The sequence below is a fragment of the Chiloscyllium plagiosum genome, unplaced genomic scaffold (genome assembly GCF_037043375.1).
Source record: "Chiloscyllium plagiosum isolate Xiang-an unplaced genomic scaffold, Cpla_swu_hap1 HiC_scaffold_35, whole genome shotgun sequence".
Classification (NCBI taxonomy): Eukaryota; Metazoa; Chordata; class Chondrichthyes; order Orectolobiformes; family Hemiscylliidae; genus Chiloscyllium; species Chiloscyllium plagiosum.
The window spans coordinates 64390706-64413861 of NW_028270173.1; the positions used below are offsets into that span (position 1 = coordinate 64390706).

Genomic DNA, 23156 nt, shown 5'->3' on the forward strand with positions numbered 1-23156 from the left:
CCTGACTAGGCCACAATCAAACAGGACCCATTTAACCAAATCAGCGAAGGAAAGGTACTATCCCACAGAGGAGATGCTACAAAGACACAGTTTGAGGAAGGTGTAAAGAAATCATTGCAATCGGAGCATGCATGGCACAGGGAGAAAGAGAGATGCAGAGATTAGCAGAAGATCAGTGAGATAGAAGGGCAGAGAGAGACAATGGAAAAGAACAATAGATGTGGAGAGGTGGAGGGAGAGAGAGAGGGAAAGAGAGGTAAACAGTCTCTCCAGTTAACCGTCTCTCCAGTGGTCCCTAGCATCACAGATGCCACATTAATTCTCCATGTTACAAAATCAGGGAATGTGACCCTTTCTGGTACTGGTCTACTTTCACACAGGGGTATGGCATCACCAGGCCCGTACATTTAAGACAGATGGTAGCCTTACAAAGATATGCTTTCTCCAGCTAATTACCCAAAGAGGAGTACGAACAGTTCGCCTAGTGGACACCTACCAAATCTCTGAGACACCACATACATTTGGGTAGCTCAGGATCCAAACACTGGGCACTGGAGCGAGGGATACCATTGACTCATGACGTCACCAGTGAAGCAGTGGAGCAATGCAACACCTGACAACAGCTGAAACATTTCCTTCTGCAGAAGAGACCTTTAGTACCTACTCATAAAGATACAGGAACTGGCCAGATCTCAATTAGACAGTTGCCCTTGTAACAAATTTATTTGTATGATTGAACACAGTAAGCACATACTCTGGCCCGGTGATGCCATACCCTTGTGTGAAAGTAGACGAAGCCAGTACCAGAAAAGGTCTGATTTTACAACATGGGGAATCAATGGGAATACCAACTGAAAATGGGTAAGCAGTGTAACAATGGGCTCTTGACAATGGGATCCAATGGGTAGACCACATTACTTGTACACAGGGGGAGCAGGGCAGTAGAATATATGAATGGGCTTGTAAAGCAGCAGGTGCTGTATTAATCTATGACTCTATATCAAACAGTTGACACTCACACACTTACTCATATTATGGTCACAGGTCCTGCCTCAAGTGGAATATAAAGTGAAGAACTTACTTGAATCTTGGGACAACTGGACGAGGAAAATGGTCATTAATACCAGTAGACAATTTATTTTTGGCCACAAGAGAGCGATCTCTGTAATAGGGACAAGGTGCGGATTCACTCCCACAAAGTCATTTCCGGGAAAGTGTTGGCTTAGGGGCAGAGGATCACTTGTTGGATATTACCACGGGGGGCGGTGGGGGGAAATATTCCAGTGTGGTCAGTTGGGGGAATAAAAAAACCTCTTGAAACGGGAGGATTGGATTGCAGATATTACAGCACATTGAGAACAGAAACTGTTTTTGTTCTCCCCAGTTGAGGATGAGGTGGCCGCTTTGGCGCCTGTGTTTCCTCCTGCTTTGTGTGGCACAAGGACTGCCGTTACCTGAACACTTTCCCCATGGGGTGGAATCCAGGGGAGGCATAAGACTCATCACAAGTTAATGTCAATTGTCCACCGGGAGAACTGTGTGCTCTGCTGAATGTGGAGGAGCTGGTGTTGGACGAAAGGTGGACAAAGTTAAAAAATCGCACAACACCAGGTTATAGTCCAACAGGATTATTTGGAAGTATTGTATTAGCTTTCGAAGCGCTGTCCCTTCATCTCTGAAAGCTAGTACTTTCAAATAAACCTGTTGGACTATTACCTTGTGTTGTGTGATTTTTAACTTTGTCCACCCCAGTCCAACACCGACTCCTCCACCTCATAGCTTAATGAGAAGAGAAAGGATCCGCCCATCAATTTATGTCGGGACAACATTTATCTTACCTATGACACAATCAAACATAAACCATATTATTAAAGAATGGGAGGTGGTAAATGTGTGACCATCCACTAAGGGATTGAGTCGGTTTCCTCCCTGTGAGGCATTTAAGAAAATGTGGGCTTCCTTTCACGCCGTCAGCAGATGGCGTGAAAGGCATCCAGTTGTTAGTGAATTGTCTGCCTCTTATTTTTATGTACCCGTCTAAAGACCAGTAAAGTGTATTGTACGTGTAACTACCCTGCAGCTCTTGAACCATATGTATCGGCTTTTAGAAGGTTTTGAACAGCTGGATTGAAGATAGCAAAGGGGGGTGTGTGGTTTTGGGCTAAATATGATACATTCAAACCGGACCATTAACGATTAATTGTTAAGGGTTAAATGGCCGCGACAATTGGTGATCGAAACAATATGTAAAATAACTGGCCTAGAGCAAAACCAGCCTGTTTTGCCTGTTGGAACTGCACCAGCCTGGATTGGCTGAGGAAACGGTTCTTTTTGCAGTTAACACGGAGCTACCTGGAGATGTGTTCAACTTGTTTTCTGCACAATGGAATGTCTGGAAAAGTACTGAAAACATTGTGATACAGCACGGAATCAAACTGGTTATTAATACCAGGGAGGTTATCCCCTCGCTGTAGTTTCACCATCAACCGGGGTTCCTGAGATCATCCCGCTGAGTCTGAGACAGAGCTCCAAGTGTCACCGTCCCAATTATCCCCGAAGCACAGAAAGACAGGGAGACTCCCACACACACACTCACAGATATACTCACCCACACACAGACACTCACACTCACAGATACACTCACCCACACACTGACACTCACACTCACAGTTACACTCACCCACACACAGACACTCACACTCGCAGATACACTCACCCACATACAGACACTCACACTCGCAGATACACTCACCCACACACTGACACTCACACTCACAGATACACTCACCCACACACAGACACTCACACTCACCCAACCCACACACAGATACACTCACCCACACACAGACACACACTCACGATACACTCACCCACACACAGACACTCACACTCACAGATACACTCACCCACACACTGACACTCACACTCACAGATACACTCACACACACAGACACTCTAACTCACACAACCAACACACAGATACACACACACACTCACAGATACTTGAACTCACACAACCCGCACACAGATACACTCACACACAAACTCACAAATACACTCAACCACACACAGGCACTCACACAACACACACAGACACACACACTCACAGATACGCACACACACTCGCCGATACACACACACATATACACATCCTCACAGCTATACATACACACTGACTCTAACTCTCCCAACACACACTCACAGATATACACACACATACAGACACTCACTCTAACTCACACAAGACATACACACAGATACGCTCACCCACACACACACACTGACTCTAACTCACGCAACACACACACTGACACACACTCATACTCACCCACACATAGACACGCACACAGTCACACTTTCTCTCACACGAACATACACAATTGGATTTAATATATATCGTATGGACTAACAATTATTCATTCACATATGGATGAAATATAATGAGGGCAAGTCATGAGAACAGGAGCTGGATTTCTCCTACACCGGAAACAGAATCAAGAGAGTGGTATAAAACAGTTATAAATGCAGTAGATTTTATTTATGTTTGTATCCGGTGTATGTAAAAGCATTAATCAGGGGCAGGAACTGTGGCAACTCAGCAATCAACCAAAGCACCTTCCCCAGGAGAAATGATGGAATTCAGAGAGAACTTGTGGAATGTGATGTGTTTTTTTTCTCTATTTCAGAATGCAACATAACATTCCAGAATGGCAACATCCCATTGAACGCTCTTCGTTTGCCGTGCAGGCCTTATCACAGCATCAGTGAGTATTCAGTGGGAATCCTGTGCTCAGACGGAGGGACAGCGATGAGAACAATGAAGCAGAAACTGTCAGTAACTTTGTGCTCACACTGAACTGCTCATGAACGTTAAATTGATTGCACTGACTCCCTCCTGGTGTCCTAACCTTCACAGTTACACACTTTACCCAGTGTGGAATCCGAGTTGTCTCCCGCCAGAAATGACACCAGGACACACGCTTTCAAACTGAAGTCAGCTCAGATATTGATGTCGAACCTTTTTCTTTCACGCAATGCTCCAAAGAGGTTCAGAGACCAGGAGGTGCAGCCGAGTGGTCAGTACCTTATTACTACACGGGAGAAATCTTTTCTGTGTTGCCGGTTTAAATTAACAGGGGGTGGTTACCCTGTGTCATAACACCATAACATTTCCCTTTGTTTGTCAACACAGAAAACTACAGGCAGCAACATGTCCTGGATGCAATTTTAACTGAGGTTAGAGTTGAAAGTAGCTTGACCAAAATACCCAGCATGCTTGACTGTTGGTCTGAACCAGTCACGCAGCCATTTCTGTTGCTGGCCACCTGACCACATCATTACAGATATGAGTCTATTTCTCTCGAAATATGAATGAGAGCAATGAGAAGGAAACATTTTCAGACATGGGTATTTCATTCTATTAATGTAATTCTATTCATGATAATGTGTGACAAGTGGCTAAATAAATAAAAAGGTTAATATGATATGTTCTCAATGGGTGTGTGCCAGCCAGGCTAACTGAGAGGTTGACCGAGCAAACTGTTATAGAATCACCGAGATATGCAGCACAGAAACATACGCTTCTGGTCAGTATTGAAGGGTTGGACCAAATGGACTGTTTCCATACTGTACATCTCTATGACACTATAACTTTTTGCTCGCTCAGACTCTCAATGAGGCATCCCATTTTCTTACTTAGCCCTTATCATGCATTGTAGACAAACAAGAAGCTGGATGAACACAGCAAGCCAGGCAGCATCAGAAGGTGGAGGAGTCAAGGTTTCGGGTATAACCCTTCTTTCCAGCCTCTTGTTTGTCTAATTTGGAGTCCAGCATTTGCCTCTAACTAACCATGTCATGCATAAGCATCTCGACAAGGCTATTGCATTAATATGATGAGTGCTTGGTTGTGAATCCTATCGGATTGCATCAATTGAGTATGGCAACCATTACAAAAGAGAATGTACTTGAAAAGCTAAAAGGTCAAAAAATTGATAAATCCCCTTGGCCAGGATGGGCTATATCCTAGAGTTCTGAGGGAGGTGGCAGAAGAAATAGCAGAGGCGTTGGTTGTAATCTTTCAAAAATCACTGGAGTCAGGGAAAGACCCAGATGATTGGTAAATCGCTGTTGCACACCCCTTGTCCAAGAAAGGATCAAGACCAAAGATGGAAAATTATAGGCCGATTAGCATAACCACACTTGTAGGTATAATTCTACAATCAATCGTTAATGATGAGATTTCTAACTTCTTGGAAGAGCAGGGTCAGATTAGAACAAGTCAGCATGGATTTAGTAAGAAGAGGTCGTGCCTGACAAACCTGTTAGAATTTTTTTGAAGAGGTAAGAGGTAGGTTAGACCAGGGAAACCCAATGGATGGTGTCTATCTAGACTTCCAACAGAACTTTGATAAGGTGCCTCACAGGAGGCTGCTGAGTAAGTTGAGGGCCCATGGTGTTCGAGGTGAGCTATTGGCATTGATTGAGGATTTGTTGCCTGACAGAAGGCAGAGGTTTGGGATAAAAGGTTCTTTTTCAGAATGGCAGCTGGTGACAAGTGGTGTCCCACAGGGTTCAGTATTGGGTCTGCAATTGTTCACTTTATATATTAATGACCTGGATGAAAGGACTGGGGGCATTCTGGTGAAGTTCACTGATGATACGAAGTGAGGAGGTGAGGAGTCTGCAGAAACATTTAGACAATTTAGGAGAGTGGTCCAAGAAATGGCTGATGAAATTCAATGTGTGCAAATGCAATGTCTTGCACTTTGGAAAAAAGAACATAGGCATATGTTTCTAAACGGTGAGAAAATTCATAAAGCCAAAGTACAAAAGGATCTCGGAGCGCTAGTACAGGATGCTCTAAAGGTTGATATGCAGGTTGAGTCCATGAATAAGAAAGTAAATGTATTATTGTCATTTATCTCAAGCCGGTTGGAATGTAAAAGCGGGAGTGTGCTACTGAGACTATATAAAGCTCTAGTTAGGCCCCATGTAGAATACAGTGTCCAGTTATGGGCCCCACACCTCAGGAAGGACATGCTGGCACTGGAGCGTGTCCAGCAGAGATTCACACAGATGATCGCTGGAATGGTAGACCTAACATACGATGAACGGTTGAGAATCCTCCGTAACTAGACAATGACAGCGGCCTCGGCACTTTGTGCCCCTTGACCCGAGGAAGCCCCTGTCACTACATGTTGCCGGACGAGGGCAGGAGGTGTTTAGATTAGATTAGATTAGATTAGATTACTTTACAGTGTGGAAACAGGCCCTTCGGCCCAACAAGTCCACACCGACCCGCCGAAGCGCAACCCACCCATACCCCTACATTTACCCCTTACCTAACACTACGGACAATTTAACATGGCCAATTCACCTGACCTGCACATCTTTGGACTGTGGGAGGAAACCGGAGCACCCGGAGGAAACCCACGCAGACACGGGGAGAATGTGCAAACTCCACACAGTCAGTCGCCTGAGGCGGGAATTGAACCCGGGTCTCTGGCGCTGCGAGGCAGCAGTGCTAACCACTGTGCCACCGTGCCCACCGTGTTCTGCGTGCCCTGCCCTCCCGCATCAGTGGAGGCGACCTTTACTAGGCACCATCCCCTCCTCTCTGCGATGACACCATCCTACGAACATCCCTTAGTGCTGGCTGATCTTCCAGCCTCGCTGTGGGCACAACTTGAGTCATGCTGGCCTGGTGCTCTTCACCCTGCCACATAATGCCACAGTCAAGCAGGGGGGGCTATACTGCAGTCAATATGGCAACAATCTGTCTTCGACTCCCAATACACATGGACCTGGCTTCCCCAAGGCCATACGGAGACCCTCATGGCATATGCCTCTGCAGTACACCAGACAATCAGGACCCTCCACTGGCTATACCAAAACATCTTGCTACAATACACAGACGCTTTGTTAGAGGCCTCCACCTCCACTGCTGCTTGCATGGGGGACACTGTCACCCTGCTCCACTGCCTGGCACAACATGGACACAAAGTCTCTGGAGAGAAAATGCATCGTTGCCAGGGCACAGTACATTACCTGGGCTACAAACTATAGCGTGGCCTCAGAGCACTGTCTAAGGAACGCACAGCCACCGTCACTAAGCTCCGTCCAACCACGACACCAACTGACCTTTTAGCTTCCTTGAGTACGATGACCTACTGCAGGCACTGGATACCTGACCACCGTGCCACTGATGCACCCTTCCGCGAGGCGTCCTCACCGAGACAGCCAACAAAGGTGCACTGGACCCCTGAAATGGAACAGGCTTTTAAGGAACAAAAACAGTATTTAATTTCCATTCCTGCTCTTGGGGTGCCTGACTATACACAGCCGTTTCAACTGTATGTGACTGAGAAAGAGGGATGTGAGTCTGGGATTTTGACACAGATGCGTGGGAATCTCCGGCTCCCTGTAGCCTTTTACTTTGTGCCTAGTGTAAGAGGAATTCTGGCCTGATTACGAACCGTGGCAGCCACCACTGTAACGGTAAAGAAGTCCACCTCTATTGTGCTGGACTATCCATGCACTGTTTCGGTTCCCCATTCAGTCGCCGTGCTGCTTAATTCAGCAGCAACCCAACATTTCACAGCCACGAGGGGAAAAGGCAATGAGGTGACATTTCTATCCGGTGCCAACCTTTCCCCTCAAAGAGCTGCTATTTTGAAACCCCTCACCCTTCTTCCTATCATCGCAGATTCACACGCGGAACACCATGACTGTTCGCATTTAATTCAGCACGTTATAGCCCTGCACCCTGACCACTCAGAGACACCATTAGGCAACCCTGACCTGGTCCTCTTTACCAATGGGTCCTCATTTAGACCCTCCGCTCAACAGACGTTAGCGGGTCATGCAGACTGCACACTCTTTTGAGACACTCGAGTCCACTGCGCTACAGACACAACATCTGCACAAGCTGCTGGAACTGTTTGCCCTCACTAGAGCTTGCATCCTCACCAACGGTAGTTCTGCTGATGTCTACACAGACTCTGGGTATGCCGTTCGGGTTGTGGAAGACTTTGGTACCCTCTGGAAAAGACGGGTTTCATTTCCTCTTCTGGGAGACCCTGCAGCATGCAACAATCTCCTAAAAGCCATTCTACTGCCCTCTGCTGTTATAAAAAGCGCTGCCCACACCAATGCCGATGGTCCTGCCCAAACCAATGCCGATGACCCTGCCCATACCAATGCCAATGATCCTGTCACAGCGCTGTCCGAACAGCTCGAAAAACCACCTTCAATCCCACCACATGTGGGTTGCAAGCTCACAGAACACGGGCAGCCCTGGCAGCCCCTTACATCACCGAGGGATTGCAGGCAGCTCAAAATGCTGCTCGCCAGGCCGAGAAGGGCAGCTGGGTCCAGATCGGTGCTAAAGAATCCCCCACTCTCCAAATGCTCGTTCACCCTGATGGATGCATCATTTGTCCCAGGTCCCACTTGCATGTCGTGGTACCAGCAGCCCACAGAGTCGATCACACAGGAAAAGGGGGAATGATACATGCTGTGTGACAGACCTGGGATGCACCAGGTTTTACAGCTGCTGCCCTAGCGCTGGTATCACACAGTCTGACATGTCTACAGAACAATGAGGGCAAGCCCGTGGCCAAGGATGACCATTTTTCCATTCCAGAGGGACCCTTCACTCAGGTGCAAATTGACAGTATCCACATGCCAACTAAACAGGGTTTCAAATACATCTGGTAATCCTAGACATGTTCTCTAAATGGGTGGAAACATTTGCTACAAAAGGGGATGATGCTAGTACAGTGATCAAATGCCTGATGAGGGATTTGGAATTCCAGGTAGCATTAATAACGATAAAGAGACACACTTTACTACAACCATTACAGCTGATGTTAGCAAGGCACTGGGTATTACATGGAAATATCACATCCCCTCTCAGCCCTAGTCCTCAGGCATGGTGGAGCGGATGAATGGCAAAACTACCCTGAGTAAAATTACCCTGGAGTCGGGTTTGTCGTGGCCAGGCACCTTGCCTTTGGCCCTGTACACTCTACATGGCCAGGTGAACCTGGACCACGAGGCTGACCCCTTTTGAGGTCCTTATGGGCAGAGCGATGCTCATGGGGGCCTAACCCCCAAACCTCCCTGCGAATGTAGCATTGCTCCTGACACAAGAGGCTCTGCTGGACTCTGTCAAAGCACTCAGCAAAATGGTTTCCCCTTCTCCCACACTGTTGCTCGGTCGCAAACCTCTCCCTAACAGCATTGTGGGCCAACCCACAGCATGTTTCTGCAGCTGCTGCAGCTCAGCATCACTTTTACAAGGCATCTACAAATAGGCAGCAGGTGCTCACGTCTCACAAGCAAATGAGAAACAAATTCGGGGGATATGGAAATCAGTAAAGAAATCCATGAGCAGAATGAGCTGATCTTTGCAAATTAGCCATTGTTTCAACTTGGGAAATGCTCGTGAATGTGATTATTCTTGTTTTGAATGATTTGACTGTCTGGACTATTCGAAAACCTGCAGTTAGAATCATAGTCATAGAGTCATATCACATGGAATCGGATCCTTTGGTCCATCTCCTCCGTACTAACCTGATATCCAGGTGAGGATATCTCTTGAATTCTCTAAAGTTTGTCCAGGAGTCTCGAGTCCAGGATCCTCTGAAGGTCAACTTGCAGTTTGAGTCTGTGTTTAAGAAAGCAAATGTAATGTATTTATTTATTTCAATATAACAGTAGTGATGTGCTACTAAGACATTATGAAGCTCTGGTTTGGACCCATTTAGATTACTATGTCCGGTTTTGGGCCCCAAACCTCAGGAAGGACACACTGGCACTGGAACGTGTCCAGCACAGATTCACACGGATGATCCCAAGAATGGTAGGCCTAACATATGATGAAAGGCTGAGGATCCTGGAATTGTATTCATTAGAGTTTAGAAGGTTGAGGGGAAATCTAATAGAAACTTAGAAGATAAATGCATGACTTACAATTTGTTTCCGTTCTTGGGGGAGACTAGGACCATTGGCACAGCCTTAGAATTACAGGGTGTCAATTTCGAATGGAAATGAGGAGACATTTCTTCAACCAGAGAGTGGTGGGCCTGTGGAATTCATTGCCGTGGAGCACAGTGGAGGCAGGGACGTTAAGTGTCTTCAAGGCAGAGCTTCATAAATTCTTGATCTCACCAGAAATTAAGGGCTACAGGGAGAGTGTTGGTAAGTGGAGTCGAAATGCCCATCAGCCATGATTAAATGGTGGAGTGGACTCAATGGGCTGAATGGCCCTACTTCCACTCCTATGTCTTATAGTCCCATGGTCTTATATCCAAAATTAACTTAGTCCCACTGGCCAGTATTTGGCCCTTATCTCTCTACCCCTTTCTATTCATATAGCCATCCAGATGCCTTTTAAATGTTGTTATTGTATCAGCCTCCACCTCTTCCTCTGGCAGCTCATTCCATACACGCATCACTCCCTCTGTGAAAAAGTTGCCGCTTAAGTCGCTTCTAAATTTTTCCTCTCTCACCTTAAGTCAATGTCCTCTCATTTCAAACTTCCCTACCTGGAGAATAAGACTTTGGCTATTTAGTCTATCCATGCCTCTCACACTTTTATAAACTTCCAACAGGTCACTCCTCATCCTCCAATACTCCAGCCTATACAACCTCACCCTATAGCTCAAACTTTCAAACCCTGCAAAATCCTTGTTAATCTTTTCTGCATCATTTCAAGTTGAAAGGCATCCTTCTTATAGCAGGGAGACTGGAAATGAATGTTGGGCCACTTTCTAAAAGTGACCCAACCAATGTCCCATATAGCCACAACATGATATCCCAACTTCTATACTCAATGCATTGACCAATAAAGACAAGCACATGAACTGATACCTTCACTACCCTTTCTACCTGCGACTCTCCTTTTAAGGAACTATGAATTTTCACCCCAAGGTCTCTTTTCTCGGCAATACACCCCAGGGACCTGCCATTAAGTGCATAAGCTCTGCCCTGATTTGCCTTTCCAAATTGCATCATTTCACCTTTATCTCAACCATCTGCCACTTATCAGCCTAACTGATCAGGTTCCCGTTATACTCTGAAATAACTTCTTCCCTGTCCACTGCAGTACCATTTTTGGTGTCATTGGCAAACTTACTAACCATGCCTCATATATGCACATCCAAATCATTTCTATAAATGACAAAAAGCTCTGAAGCCAGCACTGATCCTTGCAGCACACCACTGGTCACAGGCCTCCAGTCTGAGAAACAGCTTCTGTCTTGTACCTTTGAGCCAATTTTGTTTCCAAACAACTCGTTCTCCCTGGATTCCATGTACGGACTTACACAGTAAACGGTAAGGTCCTGAGGAGTGTTGTGGATCAGAGGGACCTAGGAGTACAAGTACATAGCCCTTTGAAAGTGGTGTCACACGTAGACAGGGCAGTGAATAAAACATTGAGCATGCTGACTTTCATCAGCTGAGGCAGTGAGTATAGGAGTTGAGATATTATGTTACAGTTGTTTCAGTGTTTGGTGAGGCCGCACCACGTGTATTGTGTCCAAATGTGATCACCCTGTTCCACAAAGACATAGTTAAACTGGAAAGAGTGCAAAAATGATTTATGACAATGTTGCCAGGAATACTAAAGTAGGCCAGAGTTATAGGGAGAGGTTGGGCATAATAGGAATTTATTCCTTGGAACAGAGGGGAATGAGAGGTGACCTTATCGAGGTGTTTAAAATCATGAAGGACAGAGAGAGGATGAATGCATATAGTCTTTTTCCCAGGAATGGGGAATTGAAAATGAGAGGGTTTCAATTTAAGGTGAGAGGGGAAAGATTTAAGAAGGACCTGAGGGGCAACTTCTTCACACAGAGAGTGGTGCCTATATGGGATGGACTGCCAGAGAAAATGGTTTCAGCAGGTACAGTAAAGAAAATTTGGATATGTACATGTATGGGAAGGGTTTAGAGGGATGTGGACCAAATGCAGACAATTGGAACATGCTGAGTGGGCACCATGGAGCAGTTTGGGCCAAACAGTCTATTTCCCTGCTACTTTACTTGATGACTCTATGACTCTATCTAACCTTGCTACTGCACAGTACGACATATAGCAGGTGACGTAAAACAAGAGCCCAACAACCACCAGGACTCGTCAAAACTCTCATTTTATATGCACTGAATCAATGGATTCCCGCTCATATAGAATCACAGGCCCTTCAGTGTCAACTCATCTGTGCAGACCAGAGATCCCATTCTGACCAAGACCAATTTGACAGTATTTGGTCCACATCCCTCTGAACCATGCCTGTTCATGTACCCATCCAGATGCCTTTTAAATGTTATGATGCTCACCACCTCCAGCACTTCCTCCAGCTGCTCATTCCATATATGCACCACACTCTGCATGAAAAAGTTACCCCTCTTGTATGGACAGAGTGGATTGAAAGTAATTGTTCCCCTTAGTTGGAAGTGAAAGCAGAAGGTTTAGAGGGTATTTGAGGGAAAGCATTTTCACCCACAGAGCAGTGGGGATCTGGAATGCACTGTGTGGGAGGGTGGTTGAGGCAGGGGACCTCACAACATTTAAAAGGGACTTGGGTGAACATTCATAACATTCAGGGCCACAGGCCTAATGCTGGAGCGTGGGGTTTGTGTAGGTAGTATTGTATTCAATCACAGTCAAGCATCGATGGACTGAAGAGCCTTTACTGTGACACGTCAATCTATGTTTCTATGAAATCTTCCGACCCGTGTACCACTGTATCACCCCCACCATTGCTGGTCCTGTCCTGCCCTGCCGATGGGACATAATATATCCAGTTTTGTTGATGGTTGGTGACAGATCTGTTGTCAGATCCAGTTCTGAAGTCTATGTCAGGTGGACCATAAGTTTTTATATGCACCATTTTTCCTTTCTAGCAGTTGTTACTCCTGCATGACTGGCTGGGCCATTTCAGCTAGCAATTAAGAGTCAACCACATTGCTGTGGGTCTGCAGTCACATGCAGGTAAGAACAGAAGATTACTTTGAAGCAGATTACTTTTTTGTACACCCAGTTCCAGATTCTTTTTGTATTAAGTACAGATTCCATGAACTGCTGTGGAATGTGAGCCCATATCCCCAGACCATTGCTCTGGATTAATGGTCTTGTGAAATTACCACCAGACCATCACAACTTCTCTGAATAGAAATAACATCTTCGGTAGGATGGATGAAAATGTCTTTCTACAATTTGTTAATCCACAAATCCATTGCTTTGTTGAAAACAAAGATTTGCAAAGATTTTATTTTTGTCCCAGTCATTTTGTCTCAGTGTCTCCAAGATTCACTTCAGTACCCTAGCTGTTAAAACTTGTCACATTTAGGGTGTTTTAATGTGCAGCGAGGATGGTGTTCATTGTCAGACACCGGCAGTAAAGCTTTTTATGGTCAAACTGCATATTCCAAGTTCAACCATGAATTTAAAACTATGGGCCCCAAACTAGCTGGTAATAATTAACACGCGATACCAAGAGAGCAATGTCCTCAGCAGAAGGTTAATCCCTCGGGTAAAAAGCAGAAACAACACATCTGCAAAGCCATCCTGGTGTGAGCCTTTGCATTAGGCCACAGATCATTCTGTCTGAGTGGACAGTGGTCCTGTTAAAGTGCTCCTTATCACACTCAAATTGAAAAGAGGCATATGCAGTGGCAAAAGAGAAAGTGAGAGAGAGTTAGATGGAGAAATACTTGATACCAAGTAAACCCTCTGTGGTTTCAAATCAAACAGCGCAATACCAACCTTCAGCTCCCCATCTCTCAGTTACATACAGCAAAACCCGAGTACAATCAAAACGCTTAGAAATACTTAGGTATTTCATAACTAGCAAATTTGAAGGCTTCAAAATTATGAATTAATTCTTGAAGTACATTTATTGATACAGAAATTGTGAAACACAACGTGTTCCAGGCTTTCTGTTTTTCTGAGACCACAGCGATAGAAACTTGCAGGCTGTTATTACACAGCAAGACAGATAAACAAACCCACAAGAGCCATTTTATTGATTCCTATTTTGGAAATAAAACCAGACTGACTCAAAGTTGGAATACAGACACACTCTAAACTGCACTTTTGATGCATTGTCTGAGCTGTGATGTCAGCTTTCTTTATGAAACCTTAAATTCTCTCGGGAACTTGACTTGAAATAAATTCTGGGATTTAAATACGAACAAATCAAAACCTGCAACCCATTTGAAAAGATGAAAGAGTTAACAGCAATCTAGGTTTTTTTCAATATATCACATCAGTGTATGACACGATAAACTCTGTGCCCTATTATCCTGCCCCAATACCTGACAAAGAAGCAGCGCTCTGAAAGCTTAAACTTCCAAATAAACCTGTTTGACTATAACGTGGTGTGTGATTTGTAACTTTGCCCACCTCAGTCCAACACCAGCTCCTCCACATCATGGCTACATTCTCGTGGACAGAGGCATACTGCATCAAACAATGTACACATTCAGAGACAAAAACAAACAGAAACAGGCAGTAATTATGCATATCACAGTGCACAGACTCACACAAATGGAGACACTACTCACATTCAGTCACACACAACAAATATAGACACATCCAGTCAGAGGAAAGGTAAAGTCAACATCATCCTAGAGGTTCATAGGGCTGCCCGCTCATTACAGAGAGTTGAGTGGTGGTAGTTTAACCTGAGAGTCACCATGCATCAGGTGAGGTCAGAGGAGTGAGAACATGGGACCTTAATGGTAACCTCAGCCAGTGTGGGACATGAACCCACACTGTTGGTGTTACTCAGCATTGCAAACTATCCATCCAACCAATTGAGACAGTTATCACTCTGACAATCACATCCTCAGATGGAGACTGGGGAATGATACTCCTTGGACAGTGTTTGGAATCATTCAATTCATTAATGCACTGCAGAACTCCGTATATTGTAACACTGAACAATACATTAAAAGCAATTTTTCATCAAAATAAAGCAAAACACTATTCACAAAACCTGTCTGTGAAACAGGTGTCTGCACAGTCTCCACACTGCACCCATGATGGTACCTTTGCAAACAACATTTCATTTTGAATCTTTCCAACTTATCTGGAATTAAAACACCAAAACCATATAACAGTTTTGTTTGTAATGGGATGTTTCTATTGAGACATTTGTGTGCCTGTCAGAGGTGGGATCCATTGGATTCCTCGCCCCTGACCTGTTCATCTCGCCTTTGTGTTTATTTGGTCAATCCAGTTGAGTTTCTGATCAATGGTATACTCAAGGATATTGACAGCAGGGAATTCAGAGATGCTTGCACCATTGAAACTCATGGGGTGATTAGATTATCGTTATTAGAGATGGTGTCATGCAAATGTTATTTGCCATTTGTTAGCCCAAGCCTCCACATTGTCCAAATCTTGTTGTATTTAAACATGGGCTGATTCAGTAGGCAAGGGGTCTCCAGTTCTGCTGAGTATTGTGCAATCATTGGTGAACATTTTCATTTCTGACCTTATGACAGAGGAAAGGTCATTGATAAAGGAGCTGAAGATAGCTTGGCCCTGAGGAACTTTTGCAGAAATGTCCAGGACCTCAGATGGTTGATCTCCAATAACCATGACCATCTTCTTGTGTACCAGATATGACTACAGCAACCAGTGGCAGAATTTGCCCCATGATACCCATTAATTACAGTCTTGCGAGGGCTGCTTGATGCCACACTCAGTAGAATACAGCCTTGATGTCAAGGGCTGTCACTCTCACCTCAGTTCTTACGTCCATGTTTGAACCAAGGCTGGAATGGGGTCAGGAGCTCAGAGGTCCTGGCAGAACCCAAACTGGCCATCACTGAGCAGGGTGTCATTGACAGCACAGTTAATAACACCTTCCATCACTTTCCTGACGACCTCACAGTTGGCTGTTGAGGCGGTAATTGACAGGGTTGGATTTGTCCTACTTTTGGGCAATTTTCCACTTTGGTATGCAGATGTCAGTGTTGCTGCTGCACCGGAATAACTTGGTTTGGGAGACATCAAGCAGGAGGCTGGGGGAACCGAGCAGGCCAGGCAGCATCAGGAGGGACAGGCAGGAGGCTAGAGGAACACAGCAGGCCAGGCAGCATCACGAGGGACAGGCAGGAGGCTGGAGGAACACAGCAGGCCAGGCAGTTTCATGAGGGACAGGCAGGAGGCTGGAGGAACACAGCAGGCCAGGCAGCATCAGGAGGGACAGGCAGAAGGCTGGAGGAACACAGCAGGCCAGGCAGCATCACGAGGGACAGGCAGGAGGCTGGAGGAACACAGCAGGCCAGGCAGTATCAGGAGGGACAGGCAGGAGGCTGGAGGAACACAGCAGGCCAGGCAGTATCAGGAGGGACAGGTAGGAGGCTGGAGGAACACAGCAGGCCAGGCAGTATCAGGAGGGGCAGGCAGGAGGCTGGAGGAACACAGCAGGCCAGGCAGTATCAGGAGGGACAGGCAGGAGGCTGGAGGTACACAGCAGGCCAGGCAGTATCAGGAGGGACAGGCAGGAGGCTGGAGGAACACAGCAGGCCAGGCAGTATCAGGAAGGACAGGCAGGAGGCTGGAGGAACACAGCAGGCCAGGCAGTATCAGGAGGGACAGGCAGGAGGCTGGAGGAACACAGCAGGCCAGGCAGTATCAGGAGGGACAGGCAGGAGGCTGGAGGAACACAGCAGGCCAGGCAGTATCAGGAAGGACAGGCAGGAGGCTGGAGGAACACAGCAGGCCAGGCAGTATCAGGAAGGACAGGCAGGAGGCTGGAGGAACACAGCAGGCCAGGCAGTATCAGGAAGGACAGGCAGGAGGCTGGAGGAACACAGCAGCCAGGCAGCATCTTTGGATTCCAGCATCTTCAGTTTCTTTGTCTCTAACCATGGGTTGGGACTGGCAGTTTCTGCAGCACAGTACTATCACCTGAATATTATCAGGGAAAATATTACTTGGAGTGATTGATGAGGATTAATGAGGGCATTCTTACTCCGGGGGTCCCATTTGTTCTGATTTTGCTGCTCAATGTTTTAACAGTGAGGTATTTTAATCACCAACAGAGCCCGCAGGAGACTTTGTGATAACTGGAATGGGGCGAGACACAAAGATCCTAGGATAGAGATTCACAAGAAATCTATGATTTTGCTATTTGTTATCTTGGGGAATTTCATATTGTTGTGGGACATCTTCCTGTTTTATTCATTGTTCGAAAGCATCCGGCGTTTAGGATATCACGACATGATTTTACCTCAAAGAACTCGGAATTATTCTGCAGCTCTTGAGTTGCTGCACAAACACGTGCATTTATGTTGTGACACAGAATATTCAGAGAGCAATTGAAGAATATGTTAACACATCCCTTTGTTGTTATTATAAAAGTAAGTAAGTGAGCAGAAAATCCTTTTAAGCATCACAACCTAATTGCTCTTTCCAACAGATTTGTTTGCACACGATTGCATGCTTCATTATTAAGCTGTTCTTTGTTCAGTGTGTGTTCCTCCCAGTGTGGAGTCAGACTCTTCAAAAGCTGTCTTTATGTTAGATTACCATTGGTCAATTCATCAAAAATGGCCCCCTCACCAAATACTTTCATATATTGCCTTGGATGTCATTTATGCCAGGTATGCAAATAGGGCTGTACATCTCTATGACTCTATAGCAAGGTTTGATTACTTTAAAATAGCAATCACCTTGCAATAAATCCAAATCTATTTTTCCATCTTACTTGCTGTCACTCATGTTTGTCTTTCTCGCCCAGAGAACACTAGGTCTCTTTCTGTAACAACACTCTACTGCTCTACAAGTGAAAATAACCTTCTGCTTTCCTATTTGGGCCAAACCTTAACAACACCAATGGGTGGCATAGTGGCCCAGTGGTTAGCACTGCTGCCTCACAGCACCAGAGTCCCAGGTTCGATTCAGGACTCGGGTGACTGTGCGGAGATTGCACATTCTCCCCGTGTCTGTGTAGGTTTCCTCCAGTTTCCTCCCACAGTCCAAAGGTGTGCAGGTTTAGGTGAATTGGCCATGCTAAATTGCCCATAGTGTTAGGTGCTTAGTCAGAGGGAAATGGGTCAGGGTTGGTTACTCTTCAGAGGGTCAGTGTGGACTTGTTTGGCTGAAGGGCCTGTTTCCACACTGTAGGGAATCTAATCTATGTGAAAATAACCTTCTGCTTTCCTATTTGTGCCAAACCCCGTGTCTGCGTGGGTTTCCTCCGGGTGCTCCGGTTTCCTCCCACAGTCCAAAAATGTGCGGGTTAGGTGAATTGGCCATGCTAAATTGCCGATAGAGTTAGGTGAAGGGGTAAATGTAGGGGAATGGGTCTGGATGGGTTGCTCGTCAGAGGGTCGGTGTGGACTGGTTGGGCCGAAGCGCCTGTTTCCACACTGTAAAGTAATCTAATCTAAAATTTAACAACACATTTTCCCCACTTTACAATCCATCTACATTGTTTTGGAATGTTTCCCTATCTTTCTGACTGAGAGAATCAGTAGTAATGCATTGATGGACCGAAGAGCGTTTATTGTGCCACCTCAATCTATGTTTCTACAAAATGCTCCCACCAGTATATCACAGCATCACTGCTGGCCCTATCCTGCATAATTGATATTTTCAGGAAATTGATATGGTCTTTCACAAGTGATGACATTTAAGACGTTTAAGTTCTTCTTTGGATTATCCTGTCTGTGAGGTAGTAGGAGTTAGTGTGTTTTGCATTACTATAGGGCTCATTCCTTTCAGCTATGGGATTGTATAATAGTTCCCCCCCCCCCCCCCCCCCCCCACCCCAATAGTCAGAGGGAAATTGAGAAACAAACTTGTAAGGAGATCTCAGCTATCTGTAAGAATAATAGGGTAGTTATGGTTGGGGATTTTAACTTTCCAAACAAAGACTGGGACTGCCATAGTGTTAAAGGTTTAGATGGAGAGGAATTTCTTAAGTGCATACAAGACAACTTTCTGATTCAGTATGTGGAGGTACCTACTAGAGAAGGTGCAAAACTTGACCTACTCTTGGGAAATAAGGCAGGGCAGGTGACTGAGGTGTCAGTGGGGGAGCACTTTGGGGCCAGCAACCATAATTCTATTCGTTTTAAAACAGAGAAGGAAAAGGATACACCAGTTCTAAAAGTTGAAGTTAGTGGGCGGCATAGTGGCACAGTGGTTAGCACTGCTGCCTCACAGCCCCAGAGACCTGGGTTCAATTCCCGCCTCAGGCGACTGACTGTGTGGAGTTTGCATGTTCTCCCCGTGTCTGCGTGGGTTTCCTCCGGGTGCTCTGGTTTCCTCCCACAGTCCAAAGATGTGCAGGTCAGGTGAATTGGCCTTGATAAATTGCCCGTAGTGTTAGGTAAGGGGTAAATGTTGGGGTATGGGTGGGTTGCGGGTTGGTGTGGACTTGTTGGGCCGAAGGGCCTGTTTCCACACTGTAATGTAATCAAATCTAATCTAAATTGGAGAAAGGCCAACTTTGACGGTATTAGGCAAGAACTTTTGAAAGCTGATTGGGGGCAGATGTTCGCAGGTAAAGGGACGGCTGGAAAATGGGAAGCCTTCAGAAATGAGATAACAAGAATCCAGAGAAAGTATATTCCTGTCAGGGTGAAAGGGAAGGCTGGTAGGTAGGGTTTGGTTAAGAAAAAGAAAGAAGCGTATGTAAGGTATAGACAGGATAGATCGAATGAAGGAAGTAGGAGTATACTTAAGTGGGAAATCAGGAGGGCAAAAAGGGGACATGAGATAACTTTGGCAAATAGAATGAAGGAGAATCCAAAGGGGTTTTACAAATATATTAAGGTCAAAAGGGTAACTAGGGAGAGAATAGGGCCCCTCAAAGATCAGCAAGGCGGCCTTTGTGTGGAGCCACAGAAAATGGGGGAGATACTAAATGAATATTTTGCATCAGTATTTACTGTGGAAAAGAATATGGATGATATAGACTGTAGGGAAATAGATGGTGACATCTTGCAAAATGTCCAGAATACAGAGGAGGAAGTGCTGGATTTCTTGAAACGGTTAAAGTTGGATAAATCCACAGGACCTGATCAGGTGTACCCGAGAACTCTGTGGGAAGCTAGAGAAGTGATTGCTGGGCCTCTTGCTGAGATATTTGTATCATCGATAGTCACAGGTGAGGTGCCGGAAGACTGGAGGTTGGCAAACGTGGTGCCACTGTTTAAGAAAGGTGGTAAGGACAAGCCAGGGAACTATAGACCAGTGAGCCTGACCTCAGTGGTGGGCAAGTTGTTGGAGGGAATCCTGAGGGACAGGATGTACATGTATTTGGAAAGGCAAGGACTGATTATGGATAGTCAACATGGCTTTGTGCATGGGAAATCATGTCTCACAAACTTGATTGAGTTTTTTGAAGAAGTAACAAAGTAGATTGATGAGGGCAGAGCAGTAGATGAGATCTATATGGACTTCGTAAGGTGTTCGACAAGGTGTGTAATTTAACTAGTTTCTGTTTGACTGCTGTCCTGGGAAACTGGTATGTAGCTGAAATAAACGAGCCCTGCAGTGATACAAAACATGTTACTCCTACTATCTCACAGATAGTACACTTCAAACAAAACATTCAGCATCTTCAATGAAGTCACTTGTCAATATCCCGACAACATTAACTGAGGCAAAATGCCCATCACTCAGCATCAAAGCGGTGTGTTCTTTTTAACTGAAGGGTGAGACATGGAAAATTTAAGAAGAACACGAGACAGAGAGATAGAGAGAGAGAGAGAGAGAGACAGACAGACAGACAGACAGACAGACAGACAGACAGACTGTCTGTTTGGGGGGAGCGAGGGTGGTTTGTGGGTGTGAGAGAGAGAGAGAAATTAGGAGGGTCACTATTCCAAATATTGATGGTGTGATGGGAGAAAACAGAAAGATGGCAACTGGGGGGGTTCTTGTTTGGAGGTCACTGTTCAGCTGCATCTTGACTTCTGGTGGCACCCTTCTGGTACATCTAACTTGCACAGATAAATCCGGACAAACTGAAGTCAAACTGAAGGTTTCAGCAATAAATGCCTGAATTCCTGCAGACTGGAGGAACAGCTCTCAATGGGATTGTGTGTCTGCTCTTGCTGTGTAATGACAGCCTGCAGCTTCCCTCGCTCAGGTCTCAGAAACACAAGCCCCCTGGAAATGATCTCAATGCTGCCTGAGGGAGTTTCCATGGATCACAAAACTATGGTGTTTCACAATTTTGCAACAATGAATGCTCTTCAAAAATTAATTCATAATTTTGAAACCTTCAAAGTTGGCAGTTATTCAAACACCAAAATAGCTCTCACAGCATTGACTGTACTCGGATTTTGCCTCGAGACAGTGTGTGTGACTGAGAGAGGGGGAGTCTAACTTTGCATTTCAGCTATTTTGTTCAAAACTACATGGGGTTATTTTGAATCAAGTTTTCTCCTTGTCTCTATCTCCCTCTCAATTTCTCCCTTGCCACTGCATATGCCCTTTTTTCAATCTGTAGTATGAAGAGGAACAAGACCACTCTCCCCTCAGAAAGAATGGACTTATGCAAAGTCTTCATACCAGGGTGACTTTGTAGATGAGGTTTGTCTGCGTGTTGCCAAAGGTATTAATTTTCTTTCTAGGACACTTCTGTTTCAGTATCTTGTGTTAGATTGTGCTGCATGGTATTTAATTTAAGGTTGAAGTTGGGATATGCAATTGACGATAAAAATTTCAACTGCTGATGTCTGACAAGGAAGACCAGCCAAGCAGGACATTAAGAAAATCCTAAAGATGGCAACTGCTGCTAATCCATTCTGTTCATACCTGCGGGTTAACGTTTTCACACAGAGGGTGGTGCGTTTATGGAACAAGCTGCCAGAGGAATCGGTGGAGGCTGGTAGAATCACAACATTGAAAAGGAAACTAGATGGGTACATGAGCAGGAATGATTTACAGTGACATGGGCCAAATGCTGTCAAATTGGTCTCGGTCAGATTTGGATGCCTGGTTGGCATGGTCGAGTTGGTTCAATAGGTCTGCTTCCACACAGTGTGACTCTATGTCTCTATAAGAGCTGGAATGCACAGATTCATTGCATATAGAATGAGTGTTTTGATAAAACCTGGTGACTGTTGTGTTCTTGTTTTACTTTGTGTGAGATCTTACCGTGCATTAGCAAGGTTAGATCACATGGAATCCCAGAGGGAGCGAGCCATTTGGCTACAACATTGACTTGAAGGGAGGACACATCATGTAATGGTGGAGGGATATTTTAAGACTGGAGGCCTGTGACCAGTGGTGTGCTGGAAGGATCATTGCTGGGTCCACTACTTTTTGTCATTTATGTAAATGATTTGGATGTAAATATAGGGTAAATGGTTAGTAAGATTGCAGCTGACACCAGAATTGGTGGTGCAGTGGACAGCAGAGAATGTTATCTCAGAGTACAGTAGGACCTCGATCAGATGGGCCGATGGGCTGAGGAATGGATTTACAAGGATGTTGCTGGGGTAAGAGGGTTTGAGCTCTAGGGACAGACTGAATAGGCCAGGGCTATATTCCCTGCAGCTTTGGATGCTGAGGAGTGACCTTATAGAGGTTTATAAAATCATGAGGTGCAGGAATAGGTTTATTTTCTGAGTGCAAGGGAGTCCATAGCTGGACGGTTTTGGTTTATGGTGAGAGGGGAAAGATTTAAAATGGACATAAGGCAACTTTTGCATTCAGAGGCTATTACATGAATAGAATTCACTGAGCACGGCTTCATGGACAGCACTGTTGATGATACCTTCCATCACTTTACTGATGATTGACAGGAGACTGATAGGGCGGTAATTGATGTGGTTGGATTTATCCTGCATTTTGTGCACAGGACACATCTGGGCAATTTTCGACAGTGTTACTGCTACACTGGAACAACTTGGCTTGGGAGTGGCAAGTTCTGGAGGACAGTCCTATTACCAGAATATTATCAGGGTTAGTACAGTTTGAGGTGTCCAGTCCCTCGAACTGATACCTCTTTGAGTGAATTGAATTGGCTGAAGATTGGCAACTGTGATGCAAGGGACCACTGGAGAGGCTGTTTACCTTTCTTTCCCTCTCTGTCTCCCTCCATCTCTCTTTTTCTATCTACCCTCACCTCTCCACATCTATTGTTCTTTCCCACTGTCTCTCCCTGT

At 45.4% G+C, this 23156-nt stretch overlaps 1 long non-coding RNA gene across 2 annotated transcripts in view; it reads right to left on the reverse strand.

The window, feature by feature from the left end:
- LOC148141063 (uncharacterized) overlaps nt 1–23156 on the reverse strand; it is a 41852-nt gene that overhangs the window by 5439 nt on the left and 13257 nt on the right. The window contains exons 2-3 of one of the 2 annotated variants that reach the window (XR_015752977.1): nt 9580–9673; nt 7163–7264 (exon numbers count right to left, since the gene is read on the reverse strand). This is a non-coding gene — a long non-coding RNA (uncharacterized LOC148141063). Of the gene's footprint in view, nt 1–7162; nt 7265–9579; nt 9674–23156 lie in introns of those variants that run through there. The other variant, XR_015752978.1, reaches the window with a different exon arrangement.